The 25581-nt window shown below is 40.6% G+C and overlaps 1 pseudogene and 1 gene segment (V, D, J or C); both read left to right on the top strand.

Annotated features, from left to right (window-relative positions):
* LOC114633268 overlaps positions 1-25581 on the top strand; it is a 65861-nt gene that overhangs the window by 5794 nt on the left and 34486 nt on the right.
* On the top strand, positions 11220-12527 carry LOC114633278 (annotated as a pseudogene).

The raw sequence follows: 25581 nt of genomic DNA, 5'->3' as shown, positions 1-25581 counted from the left end.
CCTCCTGAGACCAGTTTTCCTGTTGGATAATATTAGCATGTGTAAAGGCAGATTTGGGGGCAGGGACAAGTTTACAGGAGATGTGTAGGTCAGCTACCAGGTATCTAGCATAACCATTGGGGTAAAGTTTACCCATGACTCCGGTTCGCCAACGTTCTTTGCAGGGATCACTGATATAAAGCTGAAAGTGAGTTTTAAGGTTGGTGAGCATGAGCAGGGCTTTAATACCAACAGTTGGGAGGCAGAGGCAGGTGGATTTCTGAATTTGAAGCCAGCCTGGTCTACAGAGTGAGTTCCAGGACAGCCAGAGCTACACAGAGAAACCATGTCTGGAAGAAAAAAAATAAAAGGTTGGTGAGCATAGTGCCACCACAGCTGGTGGATTCCATCCTGCAGCTCTAATATCTGCAACCTCCATATGCAGAGACCTCCTGGAGACATTCACCTGTGTTTTGGTAAGGGAAGCAGAGAAAAGGGCTGGGGATAGTGGAGGTGGATTCAGGGTGTAGAGGGATCTCAATCCTGGTTTGACATCCTTCAAGTGGGCAGTCCTGGGTTCCTATAACCTTGTGTCCGTTGTAGGTTTCCCTAGCATAGAATCTCCAGTGGTAGGTGTTGGGAAGGCTAGGGAGAGGCTGGGAGGTAGCAGAGCTAGAGTGAAGAATGATGAAAACTGCCAAGAGAATGGAGGAGAGGGGGGCTGTGGAGGGCACATGGCCTGGGCAGCTGTCATTAGGTCATGGATGTCCTTCCAGGAGATCCTGTTGCTCCTCTGGGCATGGTGTCTCGTCTACCTTCTCCTCCCCTTCCTTGGTTCTTGTTCTGTCAGTGAGAGGCGGGCCATCTTCTTGGTTGGTGGGGTGGTGTTAGACATTTCTGGCAGGGACCCAGATAGGCTTGGGTTGGTCCTGTGGAAAGACACAAATAAAACCCCTCCTGGTTGAAAGGAGGGAGTCTGGTCCCCTCCAAATTCCATCTAAAGGATCTCACCATCATTCCAGGATAGGGGGAGCTAGCTTTGCTGTGTGCTAATGGAGGGAAATAGGAGGGTATCTGGAGGTTTTGTAGATGTTAAATATGTTTAGGGTAGCCAGGGCCATCATTAATTGTACATTAGGGGGATAAATGGTGGTTTGTTGTCTCAGGAGTTGGGTCTTCAGGGTCTGTTGTGTCCTTTCTATTATTCCTTGGCCCTGAGGGTTGTGGGAAATTCCTGTATGATGGGCAATTTCTCAGCATGTGCAGAAGGTTTTAAATTGAGTGCTAGTGAAGGCGGGGCCATTGTCAGTTTTTAAATGTTGAGGAATGTCCATGATGGCAAAGGTAGAGAGCATATGGTAAATTAACCTTTTGAAGTTTTCACCTGTCTTAGCTGTAGCCCATATAAAATATGAGTAAGTATCTATGGTGACAAAAACATATTTTTGTCTACCGAATTGGGGAACATGGGTAACATCAATTTGCCATAAGGCATTAGATTTGAGGCTTCGGGGATTAGAGCCCATGGTTTGTAAAGCAGGGGTGGTAATAAGGGAATCACAAGAGGCCTATATTTTTATTATTCGTTGGAGCTAAGCAAGGGAGATGTGGGGGAAGCGAGCATGAAGCCCCTTTAGATTTGTATGTGTGCGTGAATGAAATTGGTCTGCTAGCTCAGTGGAGGCTATGAATGTCCCTGTTGAGGCAGTTTGGTCAGTGAGTGCATTTCCCTCAGATATAGGACCTGGCAGGGGACTGTGAGATCAGATGTGCTATATATAGATGAGAGAGGCTCTCTCCTGTAGGAGGGTGGAGACCTGTATGAGGAGAGGGGAGAGTGGGTTGTCATCTAGCTTGACAAATGATCTCAACAACCAGGGAAGCAAATTGACAGAATATACGCTGTCTGAAAAAAGGTTAAGGGGGCCTTTGACTTCTTTTAGAGCTAGGTAAATGGCATATAGTTCTTTACATTGGGGGGAGTGGTGTGGGAGCTCTTTGAATTGGAGGATGAGGGCTCATTTTCAGGGAAGTAGTATATTACTGCTGCAGCTCCCCTCTTTCCCCCATAAGTAAATATTGAGGGGGTTCCTGCTATGGGCTCTCTAGAGAATAGTTTGGGGAGTAGCCATCGTAACAGAGGGAGAGCAGAGGACCATTTTCCATCAGGATAATGATTGTCAATTTGTCCTGGGAACTCTATTAAGCTGATAGCAAAGCGGGAATGATTTTTGATTAGCCACTGAACATCAGAGAGGGAGAAGGGGGTGACAAGAACATCAGGTTCTTTTCCATAGGGGTATGGACCATTCCAGCACCCCGTGTGGCTGGTAAAGGGCTCCGACAAGGGTGGGGGAGGAGTTAAAGATAAGGAGATGTACAGGTATTTTTCGGTCATATCTAGCAAGAGCCATATCTTTTAGGGCTGAATTGACAGATTTTAGGGCTTAGATGGCTTCTGGGGACAGTATCCTTGGGAGGAGGGACTTTTATCTCATTTCAGGAGGTTAAAGAGGGGTTGAAGGGTGCTTGTGAGAAGGTGGAGCAAGGGTTCAAGCCAGTTAAGGTTGCCCAAAAAGCTCTGGAGGGAGGCAAAAGTTAATTTTTGAGGGAAGGAAAGGGTGGGTTTGAGGGGGCTTATTGAAGTAAGGGTGATCTCTGTCCATAAAAATGCAATGGGAAGAATAAGTTGGATTTTGTGAGGGGCTATTTTGAATCCTAGGGCAGATAAGCAAGATATTAGCTGCCCTTTAAGTTGGGAGGGGGAGGTAGATTCATCCCCCTATAAAAGAATGTCACCCATGTAATGATAGACATTGTGTCTTTTGTCCAAATAGGGTTTTAATGCAGTTGCTACAGCCTCCTGGCAAATCGTAGGACTGTTAGCCATTCTCTGGGGAAGAACAATCCATTCATATCGTGATTCTGGGCCAGAGTTGTTAATGGGGGGCACTGAGAATGGAAAGCATTACAGTCCCAGGTGTGGAAAGGGATGGAAAAAGACCAGTCTTTTATGTCTATTGCTAATAGGGAACATTGGCAGGAATGGCTCCCTTTTGTGGGGAGCCCCAGATTCGCATAGTTTTATTAATTGCCCTCAAATCTTGTAGTAGTCTCCATCCCCTTGAGCTCTTTTTTTATAGCAAACACAGGTATGTTCCATGGACTGCAGGAGGGGTGGATGTGTTATAGAGACAGGTGCTCCTCTACAAGTTCTTTGAAAGCTCTAAGTTTCTCCCTTGATAGAAGCCACTGTAGGACCCAAGACGGCTTCGTCAGAGAGCCAAGCAAGGCATGGAGTATCAAATCTGACAGTGGCCTCTAGAAATGGGGGTGGTTTGAAGGGGGATTATTTGGGTCTCCTTGGGTACTGTTTTTTTCATAAATAATATCTTCTATCTTAATGTGGTCTCTTTCTGGTTGGGTGGTAAGAACCACATCTAAGGTCTGTAAAATATCTCTCCCCAAGTGATTGGTGGCCACTTGAGCCACCAGGGGGAGTATGAGGCCTGTAGCCCCATCCAGGTCTTCCCACCTATAGGTCTGTTTGGTGACACATGCGTGAGAGGTGCTCCCTATGCCTAGGAGCTGGGGACCAGGGATCAATTGCCAGTCTTTGGGGACTTCTTGCTGCCTTAATATTGTCCGATCTGCCCCAGTATCAATAAGACACTTGAATGGCTTATCACCTACTTTAATGGTTAACTTTGGGTGGGAGCCTTCTGAAATTCTGGACACCCATAAGGCATCTATGGGAGTGGTTGTCCCTCTTACTGTCGGGGCTGAGGGTTGCCCCATTTGAAGTTTAAAGGCTCTAGTGGCTTGCCATCCTTATCATATCAGGAGGTATAGTACTTCCTCCAGTGGAAACCTTTTCTACATCGGGGGACAGATGGCCTTAGGGGGATTAGAATCTGTTATAGGAGGGGCGTTTAGTGTTATAAGAGGGGAGTTTAGTGGGCATTCATCCCTCCAATGTCCTGCCTGTCCTCATTTGAAGCAGATTCCTTCTGTTTTTACTGCTGCTACAAATACCTGAGCTACGGATGCAACCTGGTGTGATGAGGTTCCTATTTCTCGGGTTGCTACAATCCACCTGTCATGATGCTCTTCCCGGAGACCCTGGCAAGCTAGCCTAGACTCTGAAGTCATGCCTTCCCAAACAATGGTTTTAAGAAGAAGATCCCTAGCTGTGGGGTTGGAGATTTTTCTTTCTAAGCTCATTTTAGTTCTGAGAATAAAATCAGATAGAGATTCTCCAGGCTTCTGATGGAGGAAGAGCAGAGACTAAGCAGGGTCTTGCAACCCTGAGGGTGGAGTTATCCTGTTCCAGGCCTGAATGTCACAGAAGTGGACCTGCTCATAGTACCCCACTGGCTAAGTTGCCTGCCATGCTCCAGTAGGGAAATCTTCCTGGCCAAAGAGCTCTTTAAAACTCCATGGGATGTCATCACCCCTCTCCTGATTTTACATGACTTGTTGAAGACATCCATCACGGAAATAAGTTTCGCATTCTAGAAATATTGGGCCAGGAAGAGCGGAACGACAAATATCTCTCCAATCTTGGAGGGTATTTAAGTTGGCAATATGGATCTGCAGGAGAGATTTTTGTCCAGGGTGCATGAATGCCATTTGCTTTACTGCTTGCCTGAGTTCTTTCAGGTCTGAGGCTTGGAGTGGGTACCAGTTAAGTGGTTTAGCTTGAGTAGGATTGATATTAACTGGGAATGCTTGAGCAGTTTTAGTTTCGGTCTCTGTATCAGACTCCTGATTAGTATGGGAGGCAGGTTTAGTTTTTGTATGAGAGTCCCTGAAATTGCAAAGCTGTTGAGTGATTGATGGTTGAGTATAAGGGACTACAGAATTTGGCAGGGTTTTATCTGCAGGTTCTGAAGGCCTCTCACTCTTGCTGCTTGGAGAATGAGGAGTGGATTTAACTTTCTTTGGTTGGGAAGTAAAGGGGGAGGCAGGCGAGTGCTCCTTTGGTATTTTAATAGAGCCTTGCCTTTGGATGGGAGAGGGGTGTAGAAGGGGCAGATGGTCTGTTGGGGATTTCCTCCAAGGCATAAGGGGGAAGGGGTGGGTAAATGGATTTTATCTCTCTTATTACTTGGGTAAGGGCTGCGAGATCTGAACTAGGGTAATTTTGGGGACCTTGATCTTTGGTTTCCTTTGACTGAGGAGTGTCAAAAGCTATATTGTTCTCAGTCTGTCCTGTTTTAGAGGGCCCTATACATTGCCGAATTGCAGCTAAGATCGGCAAAAAACCATGAGAAAGTCTTTTTCCTTCTTGGGTATTTCTATTTTTGATAAGGGAAGCTACTCTGCTCCATGAATCTGAGCTGTAGATATTGCCCTCAGCCATGCATGGGGCTATCTGAAGGACTTCCTCCCAAAACAAAGAGTCTTGTTTTTTAGTTATTTTCACCCCTTGGGATTCTAGTAAGGCACATATTTGCCTGACCTGTGGTGGTTTTTTATTTGATTTTGTGTAGCCCATGACAGAAAAGAGGAGAAACACTTTGTGCAATGGCAATGTTCCTTAGGCTTGACAGCCTCAGGGGATTCCACAAAGGCCCAGAATGTTAAGCCTAGCTGCAGATTTTTAGAGATATTCTGGCAACCTCCCTGTGGCTTTTAACTGGTCTCTGTGTTACCAGATTTTTTCTTTTTTGTTTTAAAGAGAGTCTAGATAGAGAGTCTTCGCCAACACCTGTTCCGAGCTGTCAGGATTTAAGCAGAGGTGGGAAGAACCTTCAAACAATAGCTCTGGCCAGGAGGCATCAATTGTTCCTTTGGCTTATTTAAATTTGTGAGATGGCTCTGACCGAAAATACAGAAGGAAGTAATAGATTGTTCATCTCCAGGGTTGGGGGCTTACCTTCTGGCAGTATTAGTTCTTGCCACGATTTTTGAGCTCATGATCAGTGAGGCAGAGCAGGGAGGCAGTGCAGCTGGTGGCTTTGGAGCAGAGAGGCTGGCAGCGGCTCTTGTAACATCTCGGGGGTTGGGTGGCTCAGTTCTTTGGGTGTTCAAAGCTCCACAATGGTCGAGCCAGGTGTGGGTCCTCTTCCAGATGGGTCCCACGAGGATCTCTGGCCGGGCTAAAGACAGGGTGCGATTGGCTGCTGCCTTGCTTCCTCTGTCCGTGGGCAGCCCAGGATAGGTGGGGAGCAGACAGGGAGAGTCCGCTGCTACCCTGCCACCAACCGCATCTCAGCACCTCAGCAGTGGCAGCAGAGATGGGAGAAGTGTTACAGCTCTTTGCAGTGCACAGACTGGCCAGCAAAGAGGGGAGGGACCGCATCAAAAGCTCTCAGACACTGGGAAGAATCTCCTACACCTTTACATTTGAGCTTGGCCAACATGTACAGTTTTGGGGTGGCAGCAGGTAACCCCTATTGGCTTGGTCTGAGAGCTTGGGAATGCCTCATCTGCATGAAAGTGGTACTCCTATGTGATCAATGACCATGGACCTCTCTGTGAGAGGGACTGTGGAGAGCTTGGTGCTAAGAGAGCCAGAAGGCTGGGAAAGCTCGAAGCGCCTTCCTTCCCAGCGGCTCGAGGCCAGGGTCCCGGGGCTTCTAGCGCTCTTCTTCCAGGCTTTCTGGCCTTCACAGCTCACTGTTCCACACCTCCCCACCCCCCAGTCTCCATGAGGCTGTCCAGTCCCTCCACTCCTACCCCACCTGACATCTAAACTCCCTGGGACCTCCAGTCTATTGACAGTTAGGTGCATTATCTCTGATTGAACACAGATCTGGCAGTCCTCTGTTGTTTAAGTGTTGGGGGACTCATATCAGCTGGTGTATGCCACCTTTTAGGTGGTCCACTGTTTGTGAGATCTCAGTGGTCCAGATTAATTGAGACTGCTGGTCCTCCTACAGGGTCACTCTGCTCCTCAGCTTCTTTCAGTCTTTCCCTAATGCAACCACATGAGTCAGGCACTTCTGCCCATTGGGTGGATGCAAATATCTGCATCTGACTCTTTCAGGTGTGTTTTTGGTCATTATGAGAGGAGTCACGATAGGTCCCATTTTTTGAGAACTCCATAGCCTCAGTAATAGTGTCTGGCCTTGGGACTTCCCCTTCAGTTGTATCCCAATTAGGATCTGTGACTGAACCTTCTTTTCCATAGGCTCTTCTACGTTTTCTTACCTGTAGTTCTTTCATACAGGAACAAATATGGGTCAGAATTTTGACTGTGGGATGGCAAACCCCTTCCTCGCTTGATGTCCTGTCTTCCTATTGGAGGTGGGCTCTCTAACTTCACTTTCTACTGTTGGACATTTCATCTAAAGTCCCTCACTCTGAGTTTTGATAGTCTCTTAATTCTTGGGTCTCTAGTGCATTCTGTAGAGTCCCTTCAAACTCCTATCTCCAAACATTGCCTTTTTTCCCTTCTTTCTGCTGGCCCTCAGGATTTCAGTCCTTTTGTATCACTCAATAATAAATCAGATTCCCCTCTTCCACTCTTCCCTGTCTACTTTTCCCCTTGGCCCTTCCCTTCCTCCCCACTTGTGATTGCTGTCTTCTCCCTTCTTAGTGGGAATGAGTCTTTTTCACTTAGGCCCTTCTGCTTGTTGACCTTTTTGAGTTCTGTGGACTGTATCTTGGGTATTCTGCACATTTTATTGTCTAATATCCACATATTAGTGAGTACATACCATGCATGTCCTTTTGGGTCTGCATTACCTTACTCAGGATGATATTTTCTGTTTCTACCCATTTGCCTGCTAAACTCACGATGTCCTCATTCTTAATAGCTGAATAATGTTCCATTGTGTAGATTAGCCACATTTTCTGTATCATTTTTTATACGCCTTTTGCTTCCTATTGCTTTGTCTAGAAATTTGGTATATTTCAGGTCTTTTGCTTATATATTATGGTCATAGATTTTTGTTTTTATAGGTTTATTCTTATGTGGGAATGTTTCTTATGTCATTTTGGTTTTGTTTTTTAAATCAGGTTTTTTATTGTTTTTCATGGAGAATTGTTGTTATTGCTGCTGTTAGATTTTTAATTCTGTACTTTTGTTTCTAGATTGTTATTGGCTGATTTTTTTTTCCTAAAAGGGAGTTTAAAAAGAATGGCATGGACTTGGGTATGTGGACACATAAGTAGGATATAAAAGGCATTGTGGGCATAGAAAAGGTAACCAGCATATATTGTCTAAAAATGTTTTTACAACAGAAATATTAAAATATAAATAAAAATTGAAAGTATAAACAAAAAGAAGGAAAAGTTTCTTTGCTATATTTCTTTCCTGTAAATATTTCTTTATTGTATTTTCATATCAAAATGCAATGTTTCCAAACACAAACATTAGTATATTTAATTGATCTTATTAACTGTAAATACATGCTGTATGTATACAAAATCTTTGCTGGTAACAGGCACATCCAAAAGCTCACTATTTTATTCTGTCTGCTTCTTCATCCTTTCCCTTCTTGAGACTTTGAGCATTACCAGCTGGAAAGGCACTTCTTTTTGAGCAGTTGATCTAGGAAGTCCTTGTCAGTCAAGCCACATTAGAGATGAACTTTGATCTCAGATATGGACTGAAGGTCTTCTCTAGGCAAATTCTGAGTTGAGTGCAGCTGTGTGTCATGAAAGATTTATTTTCTTTGAGCAAAAGATGATGCAATAATTTCTGTGTTTAAAGAAAACAATATCAATAACAGCAAAATCTTTACCTGAAGTAAGTGGCATTTAAAATTTTCTTACTATGTTTTTTATTATTATTTTACAAGTGCTCTTATTATATTGCAGTTTTGATTAGTTATGTAAAACATATAGCAAATGGCATATCACATAAGTTTATTTTCATGCATATTTACATTACACATAGAACATCAGAAAATGCCTAAGACCCTTGATGCTTTCCTTTCAATCAGTCATCTACAACTTTCATATTCCTCCAAAATGACTCAGAATTGTTCGAATATTATTGAACTTGAATTTTATAATTTGTAGCATTATTTTTGTTTATATAAAGTTTCTAAACACTCTGTGATTCTGAAGAATTTCTTTCTTTCCTTTTTTTTAAGACATGAATCTTTGCTGTCTACTCCTTCCCTTACCATGAGCATAGAAATTGCTATGTAGTACAGGTAGACTTTCAACTCACAGAAATTTACCTGTCTTTCTTTGTACTGATACTAGAGGCTTGAATCATGATGTGTTGACACAAATGTCAAATGTGTGTTCTTTAATTTCTTGTACTAATATCATCTTTATTTGTGAGTGTGCTTTTGCAATGTTTAAAGATTTATTAGCCTACAAACAGTATGCTTTTTGACTTCACCTTTCTTTCACATTTAAACCTGCCTATTCCAGTGGCTTCTAGTTAGCATTAATCTCAACAAAAATAGGTAAAGTCTTTGGTATATTGAATCAACCTTGCATTCCTGGGACAAAGCCTACTTGATCGTGGTGAATTATGGTTTTATTGTGTTCTTAGATTCGTTTGCCAAGAATTTTATTGAGTAACCTTACATCAAAGTTCATAAGCAAAATTGGTCTGATGTTCTCATTTTTGGTTAAGTCTTTGTGTTGTTTAGGTATAAGAGTAATTTTGGCTTCATATAATGAATTAGATAGTGTTCGTTCTGTTTCTACTTTATGGAATAGTTTGAGAAATATGAGTATCTGGTCTTTGAAGGTCTTGCAGAATTCTGCATTAAATTCTACTGGCCCTGGGCTCTTTTTGGATGGGAGGTTTTTAATGATTTCTTCTATTTCCTTATCAGATATTGGCCTGTTTGGTTATTTATATGCTCTTAATTTAACTATGGTATTTGTCTGGAAATCCATCCATTTCATCTGGAGTTTCCAGTTTTGTTGAATATAAGCTTCTGTAGTAGGTCCGATGATTGTTAGAAATTCCTCTGTTTCTGTGGTTATGTCTACTTTTTCATTTCTGAATTTGATAATTTGGATAATGCCTCTGGACACTTCAGTTAATTTGGCTTGGGGTTTATCTGTTTTGTTGGTTCTATACAAGAGCTCTATCGTTCTCCTGAGATGAAGCTCTAGTTGTGAATTTTCTCTCTTATGTAAAGTGTATCTTAATTTGTTTTCTAATATCTCTATATGCTTTATAAGTATTTCATACAAAATTTTCTTTTACTAGAGGATGATAACTATTATTTCTTTTATTACTGATGTAGTGTTACTATTGCTGTTATGAATTTATAGTACCCAAAGTTAGTTTTGGAGAAAAAAATGATTTATTTATTTTTTTATTTATTTTTACTACTGAATTGTTGTGCATCAATGAAGGAAACAAGGACTGGAACTCAAATAGGGCATGGCCTTGGAGGGTGAACTAATGCTGTGGTCTTGGTAGAGTGCTACTTTCTCACTTGCTTCTCATTGCTTTATCAACCTGCTTTCATATGCAATTCAGGAAAAACAGCCCAAAATGGGCTGGTCTCCTCCATCCATAACTCATTTAATAACTGCTTCTAGGCTTGCCTACAAACTCAATCTTATGAAGGCATTTTCTTAATAGATGTTTCCTCCTCTCTGATAACTTTAGTTTTAGTCAAACTGAAATAAAACCATCCATCACAGTCTTCTTTATTGTTATCAATTACTATACTCTCCCTGTGAGTTACCTCACTACCCACCATGTTGACACAATTATTTAGATATTATACTACAGAAATAATGGCCCTCAGATACCGAACAGAGGGAGAGAGACATAACGTGATCAAGATAAAGAGGGAGAGAGGGAGAGGTGAAGGGAGAGAGAGATCTTAACATGAACTAGAAATAATCCAATTATCCCCATTTTCTTTTGCTTGAGATAAACACATTTATTCTGCTTAAAGGCACACTTGGGAATATATCATGTACAAATTATTGCACATCTGAAACTACAGTGCATAACAGACTGTCCACATAAAAGTGTTACAGAAATAAACCAGGCATATTTACTTGACTTGGTCATAAATGTAGATTAGTAGACAAAAATAAGTTTGCTTTGTCAAAGTACGTGCCATTGGAGGACTTTGGCTCTCTCATTGGGTACTATAGAACCAAAACTCAACAAGCACCATCATTTAGGCTATTAGAACATGTTCTGTATCTGAATTGTTTCTTCCCGCCTTGACACAATAATTACTTTTTAGAAAGGAAAGAACCAGTGCTGCTAAGGTACAGGATCATGCTCTCATCTGTCCTTAGTAATCTCTTTGGTGTCTGCAGAACACTATTTCTTTCCTTTGCAGAGGTCTGACGGCCAGAATTTCACCATGTCTATTCTCAAGATCCATGTCAAAGAGATCTTTTACTCCAATGGGAATCCTACTGTTGAGGTGGACCTGTACACTGTAAAAGGTCTTTTTCAAGCTGCTGTGCCCAGTGGTGTGTCCACTGGTATCTATGAGGCCCTAGAACTTTGAGGCAATGAGAAGACCAACTTCATGGGGAAGGCTGTCTCATAGGATGTTGAGTACATCAATTATACTATTTGTACCTGCTCTGGTTAGCAATACATTAAATGTTGTGGAACAAGAGAAGATTGACCAGCTGATGATTGAGATGGATGGCACTGAGAATAAATCTAAATTTGGTGCAAGTGCCATCCTTGTATTGTCCCTGGCTGTTGTGCAAAGCTGGTACCATGGAAAAGGAGGCATCCCTTTACAGTCAAATTGCTGATTTGGCAGGCAACCCTGAAGTCATCCATTCAATGTGATCAACAGTGGTTCTAATACTGTCAACAAGCTGGTCATGCAAGAGTTCATGATCCTTCCAGGGTGGCATCCTGTTTCCAGGAAGCCATGGGAATTGGAGCAGAGTTTTACCACAACCTGAAGAACATCATCAAGGAGAATTATGGAAAGGATGTCACCAATTTGGGTGATGAGGGTGGATTTCACCTAATCTCCTGGAGAACAAAGAAGCACTGGGCCTGCTGAAGACTGTAATTTGCAGAGCCTGCCTAAACTGACCAGGTTGTGATTGTCATGGATGTGGCTGCCTCCAAGTCCTACAGTGTGGAAAGTAAGACCTGGACTTCAAGTCTGCAGATGATCCTAGCAGGTACATCACACCTTACCAGCTGTCTGACCTGTACAAATCGTTCATCCAGAACTAACCAGTGGTGTCCATTAAAGACTCCTTCGACCAGTATGACAGGGATGCTTGGCAGAAGTTCACAGCTAGTGCTGGCATCCAAGTAGTGGCGTTAACCTTACAGTTACCAATCCTAAGCAGGTTGCCAAACTGCAGAGGAGAATTTCTGCAACTCCCTCCTGCTCAAAGTGAACCTGCTTTGCTCTGTGACCAAGTCCCAGCAGGCAGGTAAGCTGGCCCAGTCCAATGACTGGGGCATCACGGTGTCCCTTCGATCTGGGGAGACTGAGGACACTTTCATTCTCATCCTTGTGGGACCCTGTACTGGACAGATCAATACTGGTGCCTCTTGCCAATCTGAGTGCCTAGCCAAGTACAATCATATTCTCAGAATTGAGGAATAGCTGAGAAGGAAAGCCAGGTTTGCTTGCAGGGTTTTCAGGAACTCCCTGGTCAAGTAAAGCACACACTGTAGATCCCTGGAGCCACCAGCTGCTTAGGTCTTCTGTCCCTGACGTCATCTATGCAGCTCAAGGTTGGCTGGGTACTTGACCCTCCCATTTCACTTCTTCCTTAGACATCCACAACTGACCACTAGAAACCCTGCTGCAGACCCTAGCTTTTTAATCATGTGTTTGGTTTGAATCAATGTTTCCGTCACCTAATTTCCCAGCTAGGAGAACTGGAGTTCTGAACTCCAGTGTAATCTATAAGGTGACCACAATCAAGACTCTCCCAGTGGTTTACATGCAAAAATAAAAGCAGCACTATCCCCCCCCCGCTCAAAAAATGCATACAAGGTGATCTTTACATGCGTATTGCATCATCAAAACACAATTCAAGGAAATTCTGGTTTTCCCTTCCACCCCAGCTCACTGATTTAATGTATATTTTTATATCCAAAAACTTTTGGTCACCCTTTGGCATCTTGTAAGTCCAGGTAAGTTCAAGTTGGATTTGGTATTGAAAATGATAGAAGATCCAGTCTCAGACCCTATCTGTTTTGTGAATTTTTTTTTCGTTTTTTGTTTGTTTCCTTTTAGTATTTTTTATTTTTTTTATTTTTAATTTTTTGTTTCTTGAACTCTTCCTTTCTCCTGATTATCCTTTCACATGCTTACTTGCTGGTCACTTGAACATGATTATAACACTTGCCAGCTGAGCTGCCCCCCCCTCAATGGAAGACAGTGTGGAAGGTTAAAAAAATTACTGAACTCTCTCTTGTATGTGTCATATACAACATGTGGGATTTAAAAGCTCCACTTCATGTGTAAGCCAAGGTAGTCCAACCTGGAAAAGGCCCTATTGCACTTCTGGGCCTGAAAGGGCTGGTGCACTGTGTGTTTGTAGTACTGCCTGATCAGTTCATTTGAGCAGGCAAATTCCACCCACAGCCATCCCAGTCACAGTGGTAAGGTTTCTCATCTGTATGAGTCTGCAGGTGTGCCTTAAGATGAGAACTCATATGAATTTTCATATAGGTTTTGCCACAGCCTGCATAGTCACAAGTGTGGGTGGATTTTTTTTGGATCCACACCCTTCTTCACCTTTAAACCTGCCATTCCAGAGGCTTCTAGTTAGCACTAATCTCAACAAAAATAGATAAACAATTTTGTATATTGGGCCAACCTTGCATTACTGGGATAAAGCCTACTTGATTGTGGTTAATTATGGTCTTGATGTGTTCTTAGATTCACTGTGCAAGAATTTTATTGAGTATTTTGCATCAACATTCATAAGCAAGATTAGTCTGAAGTTCTCCATTTGGTTAGTCCTTGTGTGGTTTAGGTATCAGAGAAATGTAACTTTATAGAAGGAATTAGGTAGTGCTCCTTCAGTTTCTATTTTACGGAATAGTTTTAGGAATATTGATATCAGGACTTCTTTGAAAGTCTGGTAGAATTCTGCACTAAATCCATCTGACCCTATGCTCCTTTTGGTTGGGAAGTTTTTTAATGACTTCTTCCCTTTCCTTATGAAATATTGGCCTGTTTAGATAGTTTATGTTCTCTTGATTTAAGTTCAGTGTCTGTCTAGAAAACCATTTATTTCATCTATACTTTCCAGTTTTGTTGAGTATAGTCTTTTGTCATTGGATATGATGATTTTTTAGGTTTTCCTACATTTCTGTTATTATGTCTCTCTTTTCATTTCTGATTTTGTTCATTTGGATACATCATATGGACCCTTCAATTAGTTTGGCTAAGGGTTTATCTATCTTGTTGATTCTCTGCAAGACCTCTACCATTCTCCTGAGAAGAATCTATAATTGTGAATTTTCTCTATCATGTAAAGGGAACCTTAATTTTTTCTCTAAGTGCTTCACAAGTAGAACACACAGTATTTTCTTTAATTAGAGTATAATAATTGTTATTTCCTTTATTATTGCTGTAGTGTTACTACTGCTATGATGAAATACTAGTACACAAAGTAAGTTTTGGAGAAAAAGTTAATTTGTTCTATACTTCTGAATTGTTTGCATCCTTAAAAGAAATACAGAAAGGAACTCCAACAGGATATCCTTGAAGGATGAGCTAATCCTAAGGTCTTAGAAGAGTGCTGCTTTCTCACTTGCCTCTCATAGCTTGCTCAACCTGATTTCTTATTCAGTCCAGAAACAACAGCCCATAATGGGCTGATCTTTTTCCTATCCATGGTTGATTTAAAAACTGTCCTTTAGACTAACTTACAAGCCCAGTCTTATTGAGGCATGTTCTTAATTGATGGTGTCTTCTCTTTGATTACTATAGTTTGTGTCAAATTGAAATAAAACTATTCAACACAGTCATCTTTACTGTTGTCAGTTCCTGTCCTCCCTCTGTGAAGTACCCTTCACCTTACCATGTTGACACAATTATTTAGATACTATATTACAGAATTAATGTGCCTTGGGTATCTATCAGAGGGAAAAAGACACAAAGTGATCAACAGAGAATGAGAAAGACAGAGACAGAGAGACAGAGAGAGACAGAGAGACAGACAGAGAGATAGAGAGAGACAGAGAATTTTTTGAGCTATGAGACTATGAAATGACTGTGTGTCATAATTGTAACAAATGGCTTAGGATATTGTTCAGAGACCAATGTTCACACTGTGTTGAGCTACGGCCTGCATTTTAAGAATTTATAATAGTTTGCAGATACCATGCCTATGTTATGCTATTAGGATAGCTGGTCTGCTTTTCGTCCCTCCTGGTCTCACAAAACTAAAGATAGTATACAATGTAGACAAATCTTGGTCTTCAGGCCACTTGTAGAAAACTAACTGCAGGTGGCCTAAATGAAAAATAATCTGTGCTTACTATGTCCCTAAATTTAATTCAAGGGAAGTCTTCTTGGATATAGACAGAATATATATATATATATATATATATATATATATATATATTTATGCTGAGGAAATTGATCCTCACAACACTAAGTCAGAGGTTTTTTTCCTAATGCTCTGTAAAGTGTGACACCAAAGAGATGATGTGTGATAGGAATCAGTAAATCTCAAGCTGGGCATGAGGGCAGCATATTTTTTTCATATAAGAGTTTAATTACTTCTAACATATACAAATATATGTCTGAGTAACCCATCTTTTGAGAAAACATTGAGTCGCTTTGTGTCTTTGTACTCACTTGATACTGATTTTTCCTGTTGCTCTAACAAAATATCAGAGTGCACATAGTTTGTAAAGAAAAGCTTTTAAACCAAAGTTTCTTATTCCTAAAGTACAAAATCAGAGTCTACTATCATCTTTCTCATGTTTAGAATTTTTTATTATATTATATTTCCATAGATGGTATCATGTGTCTGAGTAACTGTGTCCTTTATATTGTTTTACATTTCTGTTGATATAAAAATTTTCATTTTTAGACATTAAAAATCAGTTCTCAAAATTATATCTACCCACTACTGAGCTACTTGTTGCTGATAGAGTTTGAGAGTGTGGAGCTAATCCTTTCAACTATATACCTACTAGTAACCCTAACAGGCTCGAAAATGCAAGTTCAAATCCAATGGCCCATCACAGAAACTCTCAAGTCATGTATTAAGAATACTTTGAATGTGAAATGACCCTTTCACAGAGATCATTAAAGATCATTAGAAATATCAGATATGTGTAGAGAGCCGTGGAAGGCAGAGACAGCTCTGGTAATAATTTACTGCCTTTGTGTAAGGGAAAAGCACGTGAAGTCACAGGCCCATCCCAGGGCATATAGGATTTTATGGGCAATTAACCAACCAAATATGTACACACCGCTCCAGGGGGTATATAACCAGGACCTTCTTGGGGCTCGGGGCCTTCCTCCAGCCGACTTTCCACCAGCCGGCCTTCCTCCAGCGGGTCTTTCCTCTATAACATCGTAATAAAGATCTGCAGAAGAACTCTGGTGTCTGCGTACATTCTTGCTGGCAAGATAATTGCGCACGACATAGTGGTGCTGAAATCCGGGAAAAATTCAACAACAAAAGTGCCATTTTTGAGGAGGTCCTCCGTAAGGAGTAAATTCAGACTGCAGCAAAAGAGCAGGATCAGAGAGGTATGGTTAACCCTGAATTTTTTCACATCTCTCCAAAATCACAAGCCACAGTAGAAGCCTTGTGATTCTAGTGCCAGCTTTCATCCTATTTCTCTTGCTGTTGTATTGCTGTCACCGGTTTGCCTGTTAAAATCTTGCCACAGCTTGAGCCGGCCCTGCCCCCTCTTCCAGCTCTTTTCTGAGGTTTTTACAAGGCAGGAAAAAGTTTGGTTCTCGCCCCTCCTCTAGCTGCTTTTAGCCAGCAGACAGAGGCTTAGCATAATTAATCAGACACGAGCTGCGGAGCCCTTCCCCCTGAGAGTCAGATTCTCCTGGAGATAAGGGAATAAACAGCATGAGGCCTCCCAGTCAATTGTGATGGCTCTGCAGAGAAAACTTTGTTAGAGAGAGAGGTCGCCCCGTAGCACCCTGGTTTGCCTGCACAGGAACGCTGACACTCGCCTCCTGGGACAGGCTAGAAGGAGATCTAATTAGGGAACAGCAGAATGGAAAGTTGAGGCCAGGCACATGCCCATTGTGGATATTACAAGATCAAAAGTGTAGCTAAGCTATTGTGGTGAGTCAGGGAGTATTGAGAGAGATTCAGGGTAGAAATCTGCCAGAAACTGATCCTGGAGAAGCGCTTACGAGCTAAAAATAGAATGGAAGCTCGGGTAGACATGTCTACGAATTCCCCCAAAGACATTCGATCTGCGGGGATGACAGAGGGAAAATTTCCCTGCGTGAGCGACGTAAAGATGAGGGAAATTTTAATTCCCTGGGAGAGCAAAGTAAAGATGAGGGAGAGGGACCTCCCTGGGAGAGAAACGTAGAAAAGGAGAAAAGGCCTTAGAAAGAAAATCTCTTTATCCGGTAAAGAATATGAGAGAGAGAAAAAGGGTTTTAGAAAAACAGTTGTCCTCTCTCTGAACTGTGTCAACAAAAGGAGCTCTTAAATGTCCTTCTTTGTTGTCTGTCCTTGGCGCACCAATGTCCACGTGTGTCGATTGTTTGTTTTTTGTTTCGTTGTCTAAGTGTATGTTCTATGTTGCATGTTCAAAAGACAAAAACAGTTACATATCCAACTCTTGGGCTAGTTTAACTTTGTTTTAAAGGCAGTCTTAATATACACAGCAGAGGCTGATAAGCTACCCTACACCTGTAGCTAAGAGTTGAGCTGAGCTGAAAAAGCCTTTCCAGGAATTGAGGTTGACATAAGCTGCTTTTAAAAGAGACCAGTAGCTTTTTGGGTTTTATAAGGAAGCTAAGAGTTGTTTTGTCCTAGAAAAATCTCTGTGGCAAGGTGCCTTTCTCTTGAAATTACAGCTAGAAAAAGCGACAAATTTTGTTTGGTCTCAATGTATAAGATGCGTAGCCACTTCATTTTTGTTTCTGATTGGTTTTAAAAGTATAAAAATGTTCTACAGGTCTTGGTTATAGATTATTCGCTTAAATTATTTGGGTGTGAATAGAAATTTACAACTTTGGTAACAGAAAGTTGGCGTAAAACTAACTCAGAGTTATAGTCATTCAGAAACCAGATGTATAAAAAATAAGATTTTAAAAAAATATCTCTTCAATGAGACATTAAAAGCTGCTTCATACACTCATATATAAGAATTGGCAGCAAAACTTTGTAACATAAAGGTAATCCACTTGGTGTTGATTTTAGAAAAAATAGATTGTTTACATTGCTTCTGGTTTTGCTTCTCAAAATTAATGGTTATACTCTAATGTTACAAAAGAAACTCAAAATTATAGTTAAACTGCCTGTATTCCATTGGCTACAGTTGGCAGTTCAATTGAGAGTTTAGAATTCTTTGACTCATTTATGTTTATGGTTGAGAAGAGGATAGAACAGAGTTGGCTAATTTGTCAGGAGGAGATTACTTGATTTGGAGCTCAGATTGGAGTGATACTAGTAAAAATCATAGCACCATGATGAATGATCAGACACGCATGTAGATTGGTATCTTAACATGCTTCTAGGAGAAGGTCAATATGAAAGTAATGCTAGTCAGGTTGAATTGCCTACACAGCTCTCAGACCATACAAACAAAGACAGACTTAGATACATTCGTCTTTGCGATGAAATTGCACCCTCATACAATCAGGGTCTGGCCATAGCTTACACAGAACCGGAAAGATAAAAGATTTTTTTAAATGTAGAAATTTAGATAGTTTTTAAAAATGACTGTCCCAAGAACAAAGGCTTGAACAACAGTAAGGTGACCAAGGTTACTTGACAGAAACTTGTCCTTGGTACAGGAAAAATAATCTTTGGGCCAGGCCTTAGGATATAGGCCAAGATTAAAAACATTTACATTTGAATCAAGACTTTGTACAGAGTGGGTGCAACAGAAGCTTGTATTTCAGATATTCCTTTTGTCCTGACCTGCCTCTAAAAGGGTGTTTTCTAGAATTTCTGTATTGCCTTGTTTGTTCCTTAGGGAGGTGTCAGCCTCAGACTCAAAAGAAATTCACAACAGTTTATGGGCCAGGAGTTAGAGATAATGATTATGCTGGAGGAATTGAAATTGTGCCTGCTTCCCTCCATGGCATTATACCTGTGCCTGTTAACAAAAGAATTGCTCTAGTGTAAGAGAAGACAAGATTGCCTTTAGTTTGGCTTTTATCTGATACCCTCACTCAGCTAAAAGGAGTTGGTTATTCAATTAATCCAAAAACAAAGTTCAAATTTAAGATATATGAAACTAATGGGACATTACAGCCTGTCTTGCCTACGTCGGTAACCATTCTAGTAAATACATAGAATTATTATAGATTTAAAAGATTATTGTTATTGTTCTTTTACATCCTGGTAAAGGTGGTGAGGTTTAAATTCAATGAAGTTACTAGTGATTCTTGAGAGCCCATGAAACAATATCTTTAAACAGATTGCCTCAAAGAATGATTAATAGTCTTATATAAGAATTCGTTGTTACTTTAATACAAAGTTAAGCATTTAAATTTCTCAGTGTATTTTATTCATTTCGTTAACTGGTCTCTCTAAAAAGAGTTTTTCTGTACGCCTTTGCTCTAATACAATGAGTTTTAAAATTTTAGAATACTTGTTGCTCCAGAAAAGATTCAAAGACAATATCTTTTCAATATTTGAGAATTCAGTTACATCTTAAACAGATTGTGACACAGAAAATTCCAATAGAATGGATAATGGGGGCTAGAGAGATGGGTCAGCTGTTAAAGGCTGGACGCACAACTAAAAATATTAAGAGTTCAATTCCCAGCAACCACGTGGTGGCTCACAACCATTTGTGGTGAGATTTAGTTCCCTCTTCTGGCTTACAGGCATACATACAAAAATTGGTTTACTTTTAATGATTCTTAAAAATCAAGTTAACAGATATTAATTGGCTAAAACCTCATCTTAAACTTACCATAGGAGGACTTGAACCTCTGTTTGATGTTTTCAAGGGAGATACAAATCCTAATTCCTTTCGACAGTTAACTGATGAGGGATAGATAGTTTTGTAAAGGTATAGAATACGCTATTGGTCATTAAAAGATAAATTATATAGACTATGATACATTGTTGGCTGTTTACATTATTGCTACTCATGTGCTCACAACAGCCCTTTAGCCAAAGAAACCATTAATGTGGTTTCATCCTTCTTCATGTACAAGTAAAGTTTAAACATCTTATTATGAAACTATTACAGTGTTAATACAAGATTGTAAGATAGAATCCTGAAAGTATTTTGGATGAAATGCTAATTCTTTATTCCAAATAGAAATTAAGTTGGCTATTGGAAAATAATGATATTTGGCCTATTACTTGGCAAAGTTTTAGGCAAAATTGATAATCATTATCCATAAGACAAGTTGTTAACAGTTGTTCTCTATACACGCTTTTGTATTTCCTATAAATTTACATGCAGTCCATAGAAAAAATATTCACTATATTTACAGATGCCTCATCAATTTATTAGGCACTATATATAATTATATCACATGTACATTTTCTTGAATTTTCCCCTGCTTCAACACAAATAATTAAATTATGTGCTATAGACACTGTTTGAAATGCTGAAAAATCAAGCTTTCAATTGGTACACTCATAGCCAGTATATGGCTCATGGTTTGTAACTACTTAAAATTGTTGCCTTTTTAGATATTACTAATTCTCAAATTTTACGGTTATTTATAGAAACACAGCTTAATTTAAGAAACATGTACTGTTTCTTTACAAGACATATAAGGGCTCATTGGATTGCCTAGAACCCAGGGCAATGCCAGAGCTGATTTGTATACCAGTCAAATTATAGACCATATAGAAACAATTGGCCATACAATCTTATTTTTTATATCATCAAAATAATAATAGCTTGAGACAATAATTTGATATTTCTATAAAGTGTACAAGTTAAATAACAAAAACTTGTTCTCAGTGTCCTCAATTTTCATAATGGTGTTAAGCCTTGAGGACTTACACGTGATCAATTATGGCAAATGGATGTTACCCATATTCCATCTTTTGGGAGACTTCAATATTTACATGCTTCTATTGACAATTGTTCCGGTATTATATTTGCCTCCCCTTTATCGGGAGAAAAGGCAGCACATGTTATCCAACATTGCCTTGAGGCCTGGAGTGCCTGGGGAAAGCCTAAAATTCTCAACTTATACATCTCAAAAGTTTAGACAATTTTGTCACCAAATAGAGGTGACTCACCTGACAGGTCTACCATACAATCCTCAAAGACAAGTCATTATAGAACGGGCTCATCACACTCTTAAATCTTATCTATTAAAACAAAAAGGGGGAGTTGAGGAGGCTCTACCCTCAGTGCCACGAGTCACCATTTCTATAGCACTCTTTACTCTCAATTTTTTAAATTTGGACAGTCAGGGCCATTCGGCTGCTGACCGTCATTGCTTAGAGCCTGATAGGCCAAAGGAGATGTTAAAGTGGAAGGACATCTTGACCTGACAATGGAAAGGCCCGGATCCTATTTTAATAAGATCCAGGGGAGCGGTTTGTGTTTTTCCACAGGAAGAAGACAATCCATTCTTGCTACCAGAGTGACTGATGCGAAGGCTCGTGACAACTGAAGATGACCCTCCGAAGAATTCATCTGCAGACGCTTCCAGTCCTAATTTGGATCCTCCAGATTTGGGTTCCTAGTATATGGGGAGAACAATGATGGGCTATATTATCTGCTTTTCCTAAACCCATACCTGTTAGACATGATGCCATGGTGTTTCCAAGATTTCTTACAACTAATAAAACCATGGGGCTGCCTTATCTTTCCTATGATAAAACGCATGCCCCCTGGGGGAAAATCGTTCCTTGCCTGAACAGGGTTCTCTCTGTTTTCAGATTACTGAGACAGGAAACTGTATAACTCTTTCGAAGAGAACCTTGGGGTGGTTTTATGAAAAGAGAAGCTGGGTTAAATTAACAACCAAAAAGAATAATAATGAAAAGGACAATAGTTATGTCAAAGAGTTTTCACAGTCCATTTTACAACCAGCCATTTGGATAGATGGAACATTTTTATCACCCAAACTTATTGATGGAGAGCATCCTCGTTAACCTAAGGTCTCTCCCTTTTGTAGTCTAGAAGATGAGGGAGTTGTTCTGCCCTGGTCTGATTGTCAATCCAGAGTAACACGATGGGCAGATACCAATGAAACCTTTTCCTTTTCACCCAATATGTTGGGAGATCCTGGAGCTGACGCGGTAATGAGAAAGGGTCCTTTTCTACAGAGAATTAGTATGAATCCTTTTCACAAATGGCTACTCTGTGGAGTTAATGGCAGTTGTACCGACCTCAACCTGCTAGCCTTTCTCCAGGGCGGAGCGGCAGGAAGAACATCCTTTACAGGAGTTATTAATGGAACTATGGTGAAACAGAGTTCAGATCCGATCCCTCAGTTGACAAATCCTATTCAGTTAATTACTGGAGTTAACAAGATTATTGTAAATCAAATAGAATTTTCACCTACCCCAGTGTGTGTCTTTCCACCCTTCTTGTTTACTCTTTCAAACTCCTCATTTAAAAAATACACTAATGATTCATGCATGATGTCTCAGTGTTGGGCTGTTGGACAAGCTAAGTGTGCCATGGTTGCCAGAGTGCCACGATGGGTCCCTGTTCCGGTTGAAACACCCTCTCCTCTATCATTATTCAGACAAAAAAGATACTTTGGCATAACTGCAGCCATAGTGACGGCGATATCAGTTAGTGCCATTGCAGCTACAGGTGCTGGGATTGCTATGACAACCAAAGTCCAAACAGCAGCAGCCTTAAATCAGCTGTCCGCTACAGTGGCAGAGGCAGTCAACATTCATACTTCTATGAGTGCTGAACTGAAAGGCAGATTGATGATTGTTAATCAGCGCCTAGATTTGGTAGAAGAAAGATTGGACATTCTCTTTCAATTGGCACAATTGTGATGTGAAAGAAAACTGAGAACACTCTGTATTACTAGTGTTCAATACGAAAACTTTACTCGAGCAGCTAATTTATCCAGACAATTGTCTCGTTACCTAACAGGAGAATGGTCAGAAGGATTTGATGAACTCCTTGAGAAGTTGCGAGTAGCGGTGATGGCCATCAACTTGACACGTGTAGACATTTCGCTGACTGAAGGACTTTCTTCCTGGAATTCTTCAGCTTTCTCTTTCTTTAAGGAGTGGGTGGGAGTAGGCCTGTTTGGTACAACCCTGTGTTGCGGATTAGTGTTCATACTCTGGTTGGTTTGCAAGCTCAGAGATCAACAGAAACGTTTCAAAGTCGTGATTACCCAAACACTTGCAGCCTTAGGACAAGGTTCATCTCCCGAAATTTGGTTATCCATGTTAAAGAAATAGCCAGCAAACAGATCCATCAGCTGCTGCACCCCAAGGGCTTAGCCCATTGCACTGGGTCAGTGAGGAGTTTTAGCCTGATTGGTCCTTGTCTGTGTAGCTCTGGTACCTGAATTCTGAGACAAACAGCCCTTGCACCCCTAGGAGATGACTCCATTGCACAGGGATGGGTGTTTGTATCTCTTTATGTTTCCCTTAGCCCTTGCACCCAGAGGAATTGTTTCCATTGCACCTGGTAGGGTAAGGGAGACTGTCTTAAACTATTAGTCCTTGATCGCTTATTCCCCCATGATGGAATTTGCTTGATTGGACTTGAGTTTGAGTCATATTGGTACCGCGCCAGACAGGCCAAGGGCAGCTCCGTCTTTTCGTCTCCAGGCCAGCTGCCATTGGTCCCAACGACGGGAATAGGTTGATGCCATATGCCAGAGGTACACCATGAGCTGTGAGTCTACCCCATGACAGACATTACGAGTGGCCACAACCTGGGTGCACATTCTTGCTGGCAAGAATGCCAGGTGTGGGTGCAACCCTCGTAACCTAAGAGCGCACCATTCCTTGGTGCTGGCTATGGAAGAACGTCAACTAGCCTAAGACATGGGAAATGGCCAGTGCCTGTGATTCTCATTAAAACAAAAAGGGGGAGATGTAGAGAGCCGTGGAAGGCAGAGACAGCTCTGGTAATAATTTACTGCCTTTGTGTAAGGGAAAAGCGCGCGAAGTCACAGGCCCATCCCAGGGCATATAGGATTTTATGGGCAATTAACCAACCAGATATGTACACGCCGCTCCAGGGGGTATATAACCAGGACCTTCTTGGGGCTCGGGGCCTTCCTCCAGCCGACTTTCCACCAGCCGGCCTTCCTCCAGCGGGTCTTTCCTCTATAACATCGTAATAAAGATCTGCAGAAGAACTCTGGTGTCTGCGTACATTCTTGCTGGCAAGATAATTGTGCATGACAGATATGTACATTATAATTCATAAGAGTAGCAAAATTACATTTATGATGTAGTGATTTTTAATAATTTGGTACTTGGGAGCCACCAGAACTTGGGTATGTGTATTAAAATGGTACAGCATTAGGAAGGTTGAGAATCACTGGTTCAACAGATAGCACTGGATAATTAGGGTATAAAACCAAAGCCAATGTCCCAGTTCTGGGGAAAGGATGTGGATGTAAGCGGGAAGAGGGATAGAGATGGGAGAAGAATGGGTTAGAGAATAATCAGAATTTACTATATGACTATATGAGATTGTCAAAGACTTAGTAGACATTTTCAAAGTAAAGGAAACTAAAGGGGGATGTAAATTTAAGAGGAAATTTTCATTAAAATGCAATTAGTGTAATGGAGCAAGGAAGAATATCACTCAGAAAGTATAGCTAATGAATTTGACTCTGATCTGGGTCAAAGAAATCACATATCAGACAGGAACAATTTATTATATGTGTGTTTGGTGTAAATTTGTGTCTATCTGCATGATTGTTTTGCATGTATGTGCCTGTGCATTTATAGGTCCAAAGTTGATATTAGTTTTCCTTCCTTATTCTTACCTGTTATTCATTGCAGTATATTATCTCAATTAAAATCAGAACTAGTTATTATGGCTTGCTCTGTAGGCAGTTTGGGCTGAATGTTACTTCTTAAGTTTTTTGATGCTAGAATTACAGATCTGTCAGCCAGAAAGCACTGATATGAATGTTAGGAATCCAAACTCTGGTCTTCACATTTGTGTGACAAGTACACTATAAGCATTGAGTTATCTTCCTTCCCATAATCTAGTGACTTTAAAATTTTTGAATTGCTTTCACAAACATAAATAAGTATTTAGCATATAATAAAATATTTTTCTTAATTTTCAGTTGTAAGTATACTGAATAAATATGTCCACTGTCCTAAGAATGAAAAGCCACTGAATAAACATTTTTTATTTATGAGTAATTTATTATATCATTTATGTTTTAAATAGGCTAGTATCAGTTTGACATAAGTCTCAGTTATTTACAAGGAAAAATCCTTGAAATTCCATTTATGGTATGGTGGTAATCCATAGCACTAATGCACTTTACATTTTCATGGAACTAGAGAGGATTCTTAAATATTTGGAGTAAAGAGAGAATAATCATTTGAAAAAATTAAAAAAATATTTCATGTGATTTAACACCACATAGA

Source organism: Grammomys surdaster, unplaced genomic scaffold (assembly GCF_004785775.1).
Source record: "Grammomys surdaster isolate TR1022 unplaced genomic scaffold, NIH_TR_1.0 573, whole genome shotgun sequence".
Classification (NCBI taxonomy): Eukaryota; Metazoa; Chordata; class Mammalia; order Rodentia; family Muridae; genus Grammomys; species Grammomys surdaster.
The sequence above is the reverse complement of the archived record's forward strand: the minus strand, read 5'-3'. Positions and strand labels throughout refer to the sequence as shown.